Source organism: Populus nigra, chromosome 13, assembly GCF_951802175.1.
Source record: "Populus nigra chromosome 13, ddPopNigr1.1, whole genome shotgun sequence".
Classification (NCBI taxonomy): domain Eukaryota; kingdom Viridiplantae; phylum Streptophyta; class Magnoliopsida; order Malpighiales; family Salicaceae; genus Populus; species Populus nigra.
Window position 1 is genome coordinate 6333564 of NC_084864.1, and position 8481 is coordinate 6342044.

Sequence of the window (8481 nt, forward strand, 5' to 3'; positions counted from 1 at the left end):
AGTGCACGCAAGACACCTTAAGGTGTTACGTTTGTGTTGCTGATTATGTGCCCGAGAATCGGGTCGTGACAAAAAAGAAATGATATAATTCACGCCAGGGAATTACCCACGTGGGGGTTATTTGGGAACGTGGTTTAAACCGTGTTAGGAAAAATTTAAATTTTTTTATTTAAAATTATTTTTTAAAGTTTTTTTTATCGTTTTAATGTACTATATAAAAAATAATTTTTAAAAAATAAAAATAGTATTTTAATATATTTACGTGTAAAAAATAAAACTTTATTATTATTATTATTATTAGAAAAGTTTCGTGCCTGCTACAAGATATTGATTGACGTAACTCTAGTACTGTACCATTGTATTATCCGTTTTCCTTATCCCTTGAGTTCAACCTTTGGTATTAGTTTGCTACCAAATTGTACTATAAATTTCAAACATATTTATGCATTAATTAATAAATAACAAGTCTTCTTCTCGAATAGACTTAACTCGCACATACTATTGCTTAATTTTTAATTATAATAATATATGACATAGCTGTTAAAGAGAGTGAGGGAACCGGTTCACATGAATGGATGCCTAAGGTTCTATTTGGGGTTTTGATATAGTTTAGGTTTAGTTTTGATTTTTTACAGTAAATATTCAGTTATATATTTGAAATTGATTGTTGATATGGTTTAATATTGATGCAACGATATTATTCGATAGTTTTATCCATATTTAACTAGTGTTTTGACTATGTTTTATATATAAAATGCCTTGATATTCTTTGTTTTATATTTTGAAAGCACTTTTGGATGAAAGATGCAAAAAGGAGTAAATTGGAGACAATTAACAAATTTGAACTTCAGTCGATGTTTTGTGCAGAGCGTGAGATCTAGAGGTCAAAATGAAGTGATTCTAGTGGCATTAAAAAGCTAACATCCATACCTTTCTGGACATCAAAGGCAAGAAAATAAAATGAGGAAGAGCATGGAAATCGCAGCCTTCAAAGTCAAATCTCACAATATGCCACTATTGACATTTGGCCATTCCGACTTGTATATCTGGAGCCACAGAAGTCCAATTGATGCAAACTAAATGTTTTTGGATTCCTGACTCAAATTCCTATAAACTCTTCAACTTTCAGCCAAAAATGATGTCATATGAGGTAGATATGATTTTTCAAAAATGACAATTGAATTCTATCAACAAATAGGTTTCGTAAAGAAACGAGTCTAAATTACGTTTTGAAGCATCTAAACCGATATCCAAGTTTTTATTGCAGCAATTTAGCTCTTCCAAGTCAAATCTTAAAAATTTCATGCAAGACTATTTCTTCCTTTTTAGGAAAATAGTTATTGAAGTACTTAAATGTAAATTGTCTACTTAAGGGAGGACTATTTTGTAAAATAGAGACTAGGGTTTCCTAGGATATAAAAGAAAGAGAGAAGAGAAGGGGGCAGCCAGCCAAAAGGAGAAAAACACCCCCTCTTCTAAAAAACTCAAAATTATGCATTCTTCCTTCTTTTTGATTAGTTGTTCAACAAACATGCAAGGCTAAACACTTTTTCTTAGTAGCAAGGACACATAAACCTTTGAATTTCAAGAAATTGTGAAATTTATTTTACCTTTTCTTTTCAGTTTATACGATGAATATGTTTGTTCTCCTATTCTTATTTTTCCTATGATTGTTTATTTTAATTGCTAGAGCGAACTCTAAGTTATTATTGTAGACAATCTATTACTAAGTTTGATATCAAAACCAAAGTAGTGGTATATGAACTTGTGAAGCAACTGAGTTTAATAATTGTGGCGGATCTACGTTATTAATCTTAGGGAGAACATTCAATCAAATCAAACATAGACTACGGACAATTATGTTTTCTTGATTAATCAACTTATCTAGTTCTTAAGGCTGCCATTGAATTAAATTACTAGTGCGAACACTGTGGTTGTTTGATGGTTAGGGTTAGTTATACGGCAGATCTGTTAACTAACCAATGTTAAGAAGAGATAAATATTCAGAATATAAATTGATGTTTCGTTTCCATGATCAGTTCTGATTTCTGTAGGTGGATGTGTGCTTGCAACCAATGTTTGTTCTCTTGATAATTTTCTGATTTTATTAAATTTTGTTTCATAGTTTTCTGTTTTCTTTTGCTTTAGCCTAGATAACATCCAACCCCCCCCTAAATTGCATATCATCTAGCATAAAAATCTAACTTGAATCTTCCTCGTGGGATCGACCCCTTGCTTACTCTATACTATCTTGGGTGTTATGTTTGAAGCTAGGGTAATTAATTTGTGCAACCGCGACATCACAACAAATTTTGGCGCCATTGACGGGGAAGTAATTTTAGTTGATTCTTGTGCTATTATTTTTATTTCCTGTGATTGTTATTTCTTTTTCTGAAAAAAAAAGAGAAACAAAATTTTTTGCTTGCGGCGGTACTATTCACTTACGGCAGCAGTACTGTTCAAAACAGATTTTTTGGTGGAATTAGGTATCAGCCTTTTGTTTCTTGAAGGGAAACGACGTTTTGAACAGTAACCACTAGCCCTACCCTATCGAGGCCAAATTCCTCTGTTTTCTAGCGTAGGATTTTCATATAATTTGCATTGTTTTCAATCTCTTGTATGGTTGGTTTCTTTTGAGTTTTCTTGATAATTTATGCCTATAACCCGTTCTACTAATCAGATTCAAGTACAAGTGGATCTCGAAATAGAAAACACTTTACGCAGGTTATGAAAGGAAGCTCGCGTCAACACCATGGTTGTTGAACGACAACAAACACTCAAGGAGCTTGCTACTCCTAACGTGGAAAATCAACCATTATGCATCAACATCGATAATAATGTAAACTTCAAGCTTAAATCTGGTTTTATACATTTGCTAACAACATTCAATGGTCTTGCAGGTGAAGATCCTCATACTCATCTCAAGGAGTTCCATATGGTTTGCATTGACATGAAATCGAATGTAGTTGACGAAGAATAGGTTAAGTTGAAAGCTTTCCCTTTCTCTTTAAAAGGGGCAGCAAAGACATGGTTTTTCTCTATTCTCCCAGGTTCCATTGGAAATTGGAATGCCATGAAGAAGATTTTCCTTGAAAAGTATTTCCCAGCATCTCGAGTTGCCAACATAAGGAAAGAAATATGTGGGATTCTACAATCGCATGGAGAGACACTTTTCGAATATTGGGAAAGATTTGAGCAATTGTGCATTCAATGCCCTCATCATCAAATACCCAATCAGCTGCTCATTCAATATTTCTATGAAGGATTGATGCATACTGACCATAGTATCATTGATGCTGCAAGTGGAAGGGCATTGGTAGATAAGACACACGAGGTTGCATGCCAATTGATCTCAAACATGGTAGCCAACTCGAAACAATTTGGCACGCGTGGAGACTTCGCAAACAAACAAGTAAATGAGGTAAGTATTTCTAACCTTGAAAATAAAGTTAATGATTTTACTTCTCTTGTGCGTTATTTGGCTTGTAGAAATGTATAGTAGGTGAAAGTTTGTAGCATATGTTCCTTAGAAGGTCATACCTCAGATATGTTCCCAACAATGCAAGAAGATTACATTGAACATGCTAATGCAATTGATGGAGCATTCAACGGATAGCCCTAGCATAAATATGATCCCTTTTCAAACATATACAATCCTAGATGGAGAGATGATCCCAGCTTACGCTATGGGAACCCACCTCAACAAGGCAATCAAGGCCAACAGTTCCATCCCCATGGATTTCAATCCCAACAAAATTATCAAGTAAGACAACCCCCTCCATTTACAAACTCCAATGTTATGGGGTCATCATCCAATGATGATCTTTGTGAGATGATGAAAACTTTGGCTTCTAATACTGTGACCTTGCAACAAAATGTCATGTCTTTTCAACAGGAAATAAGGTCAAGTATTCACAACTTGGAAAAGCAAATGGGGCAAGTAGCTTTAAGTGTAGGGAAATTGGAAGCATAAATAAATGGAAAATTGCCCTCCCAAGCATTGAATCCAATAAAGAATGTTAGTGTGATCATGCTGCGAAGTGGGAAAGAATTTGAAGAGAAAAGGTCAAAACAAATTGAGATGGAGGAAGAAGAAGAGATAGAAACCGAATTGAGTACAAAGAAGGAACATCCTCCTCCACAAACTGAAACATTGACCAACACTCCAAAGGTAACTCCTCACTCAATGAATTCTAGTTTTAAAACAGTTCCACCCTTTCCTGTGAGTTCTTCTAGGTCAAAGAAAGAGGACAAAGAAAAAGAGATCTTAGAGGTTTTCAAGAAAGTAGAACTCAACATTTCTTTGCTTGATGTTATCAAGCAAATTCCCATGTATGCCAAATTCTTGAAGGAGTTGTGTATTACAAAAAAAGCTTTCAAACTGAAAGGTCATGAAATGGTAAGTATGGGTGAAGTTGTATCTGCTGTTGTTCAAAACAATATGCCTTTAAAGCAAAAGGACCTAGGTGTGTTTATTATCCTATGTGTTATTGATAATGTTAGTTTCAAAAGGGCCCTGTGCGATTTAGGTGCATCCATTATGTTATGTCTAAACATGTTTATGATTCTCTTAGTCTTGAGCCTTTGAACAAAACTAGCATTGTAATACAACTTGCAGATCATAGTTTTGTTTACCCACTTGGTGTGATAGAAGATGTCTTAGTCAAGATTGATAGTTTGGTCATTCCATGCGACTTTTATATTCTTGATATGGAACACGATTCTTGTGATTCATGAAACAACACTCCTATATTGTTTGGGAGACCATTTTTGAAAACTACCAATACAAAAATTGATTGTGGTAAGGATACTTTGTCTATGGAGGTAGGAGATGAAAAAATTGAATTGAATTTTCATGATGCAATGACATATCCTTATAGTAATGTTTATTTTATCACATGTTATGACCAAGTTGATATGTGTGTGCAACAAGTTTCTGATTTTAATAATAAGGATGGATTAAGTGTAGCTTTAAGTTATGGCTATGATTTTACCAAGATAGAAGAGATGGAGAGGCATATATATGTTTCCCAAAACGTGCATGAATCAGCATTAGCTTTGCAAACTGTTCCCCATTATGCAGGAGTCATTCACCCCATCATGGACAATGAATGGGTGGCGCCTATCCTTTTGGTGCCAAAAAAGATTGGAATTATGTTGGAAGAAATACAAAATGATGCTTATGAGAATGCAAGGATTTACAAAGAAAAGACTAAGAGTCTTCATGACTGAATGATTACAAGAAAAGAGTTTAATGTTAGAGACAAAGTCCTTCTTTATCATTCGTGTTTGAAACTTTTTCCTGGAAAGTTGCGCTCTCATTGGATTGGACCCTTTGTTGTTTCTAATATTTTTCCTTATGGTGCAGTTGAAATTACAAGTTTAAAAACCAACAAAGTACTCAAGGTCAATGGGCATCGCTTGAAACCTTTCTATAAAGGTTGGACGGTAAAACTCACCGCTTCTTTGAAGTTAGTTGAACCAATCTATGAAGAATGAGCATGCAACATGTCGAGCCAATGACTTAAAATAAAAGCGCTTACTGGAAGGCAACCCAGCATAGAAAAAAAACAGATTTGCTTTCTTTTTCCCTTATCTTTTATTTTTTGCATTTTACTTTATTTTGGTCATTCCCCTATATTCCTTTTCTTTTATTTCAACATTGAGGACAATGTTGTATTTTAAGTGTGGGGGTATTGGGAGAATGTTGGTTTTCTTATTTTGATTTTCTTTGTTATTCCCAAAAAAAACAAATTTCTATGTTTGATCTTTTGAACTCCTATTAGTTTATGAGAATGTGAGTATTATATATGAGAATTAATTGAGATAGATGAAGATATAAATCGAATGAAGAAGTGTGCATGCAAGTTTAAGGTTTAATTGGTTTAGGGATTGACTTTGAGAATATGTCATGTTGACTTTATAGTGTTATACCAATGCAAGCTTTTGAGCCTTCAACATTATATTCCTTGATTGTGCATTCTTTCAATGATATGTATCTCTAGAACTTGCTTCATATCTTGTTGAGATTACATTTGCATTACATATATACATGAAGATGATAAAGGTATTAGGAATTTTTAACCACTTGAACCAAAAAGCCAACCTAAAGCATATTATCCTTAGTGAGCCTCTTTTGAGCTTGTTTATCTCTTCTTTGCTTTATCCATGTATAAGCCTTAACTTTATATATGTTTTCCTTTTCCCCTGGCCAAGGATTAGTAGCGTATATACTTGTGATATTTCATGGAATTATGGTTGGAAATTATGTGAAAAGAAAGAAGAAGAAGTGATGCTTGATGAAAAGATGAGCAAAGTTGCCAAAAAAAAGAAAAAAGTGTTCCTTTATGTTCTTAAGATTTTATGTTGAAAAAGCTTGAAATCAAAAGAAGTTAAGCATTGGTGATTAAAGATGTAAAATTTATATGCTTTGATGGAATATCTTGTTTGAAATATCATTTTTCAGAATGCTTTACTTTCTTTGGTTTGAACATTTTCTTTTACTCTCTTTTACCTTACCTTAACCTTAGCCCCATTACAACTGGAAAATAAGACCTTTTGATTCATGCATTGCTTGTAATATGTTAATAATGGAGATGAGATTAAAGAGCAAGCTTATGGTAGAACATATTCATTAATTGAATATGAGAGATTTAAATACATAAGCCCTAAACACATGAGTGTTGGAGTGTATATCAATGAAAGGACTAATTACTTTGGCATGACATAGATTTCATTTAAATCCCGATAATTAATTGAGTTTTGAAGTTTGCATGTAAATAAATTCATGAAAATTTACTCTTTATCCTTATTGATTTTATTCTTTGTTATAATGCATATATTCTTGGATATTGATGGGAGATTAGGAGATTAGTCATAGTGATTTGATTTAATTTCAATTTCAATTTGATTTTACCTATCCTTTTTCGAGGACGAGTAAGAGCTAAGTGTGGGGATATTTGATGCAACCATATTATTCGATAGTTTTACCCACATTTAAGTATTGTTTTGCCTATGTTTTATATATAAAATGTCTTGATGTTTTGAAGGCACTTTTGGATGAAAGATACAAAAAAGAGTAAATTGGAGATAATTGGCAGTTTTGACCTTCAGTCGATGTTTTGTACAGAGCGTGAGCTCTAAAGGTCAAAATGAAATGATTCTAGTGGAATTAAAAAGCTAACATCCATACCTTTCTGGACATCTAAGGCAAGAAAATAAAATAAGGAAGAGCATGGAAATTGCAGCCTTTAAAGTCAAATCTCGCAATCTGCCACTGTTGACCTTTGGTCATTCCGACTTGTATATCTGGAGCTATAGAAGTCCAATTAATGCAAACTAAATGTTTTTGGATTCCTGACTCAAATTCCTATAAACGCTCCAAATTTCAGCCAGAAATGATGCATATAAGGTAGATATGATTTTTCAAAGATGACAATTAAATTCTGCCAGCAAACAGGTTTCGTGAAGAAACGAGTCCAAATTACATTCTGAAGTATCTAAACCGATATCCAAATTTTTATTTTAGCAATTTAGCTCCTCTAAGTCAAAACTTGAAGATTTCATGCAAGGCTATTTCTCATTTTTTAGGAAAATAGTTATTGAAGTACTTAAATGTAAACTATTGACTTAAGGGAGGACTATTTTGTAAAATAAAAACTAGGGTTTCTTATGATATAAAAAGAATGAAAGAAGAGAAAGGGGGCAACCAACCAAGAAGAGAAAAATCTTTTCAGTTTATATGATGAATATGTTTGTTCTCCTATGCTTATTTTTCCTATGATTGTTTATTTTAATTGCTAGAGCAGACTCTAAATTATTATTGTAGACAATCTATTGCTAAGTTTGATATCAAAACCGGAGTTGTGGTATATGAATTTGTAAAGCAACTGAGTTTAATAATTGTGGCGAATCTACGTTATTAATCTTAAGGAGAACATTCAATCAAATCAAACATAGACTGCAGACAGTTATGTTTTCTTGATTAATCAACTTATCTTTTAAGGTTGTCATTGAATTAAATTACTAATGTGGACACTGTGATTGTTTGATGGTTAGGGTTAGTTATACGGCGAATCCGTTAACTAACCAATGTTAAGAAGAGATAAATATTCAGAATATAAATTGATGTTTCGTTTCCATGATCAGTTCTAATTTATGTAGGTGGATGTGTGCTTGCAACCAATGTTTGTTCTCTTGATAATTTTCTGATTTTATTAAATTTTGTTTGATAGTTTTCTATTTTCTTTTGCTTTAGCCTAGATAACATCCAAACCCCCCCCCCAAATTGCATATCATCTAGCACAAAAATCTAACTTGAATCTTCCTCGTGGGATCGACCCCTTACTTGCTCTATACTATCTTGTGTGTTGTGTTTGAAGCTAGGGTAATTAATTTGTGCGACCGCAACATCGTAACAAATATGTAGTTCAACCTTGAAGCTAGGGTAATTAATTTGTGCGACCGCAACATCATAACATA

At 33.3% G+C, this 8481-nt stretch overlaps 1 non-coding gene across 1 annotated transcript; it reads right to left on the reverse strand.

Annotated features, from left to right (window-relative positions):
* Nucleotides 1-3121: 3121 nt before the first annotated feature.
* LOC133672207 (small nucleolar RNA R71) lies at nucleotides 3122-3228 on the reverse strand. The gene has a single exon (XR_009834800.1). It is a non-coding gene; the product is annotated as a small nucleolar RNA R71 (small nucleolar RNA).
* Between the last annotated feature and the right edge of the window lie 5253 nt (nucleotides 3229-8481).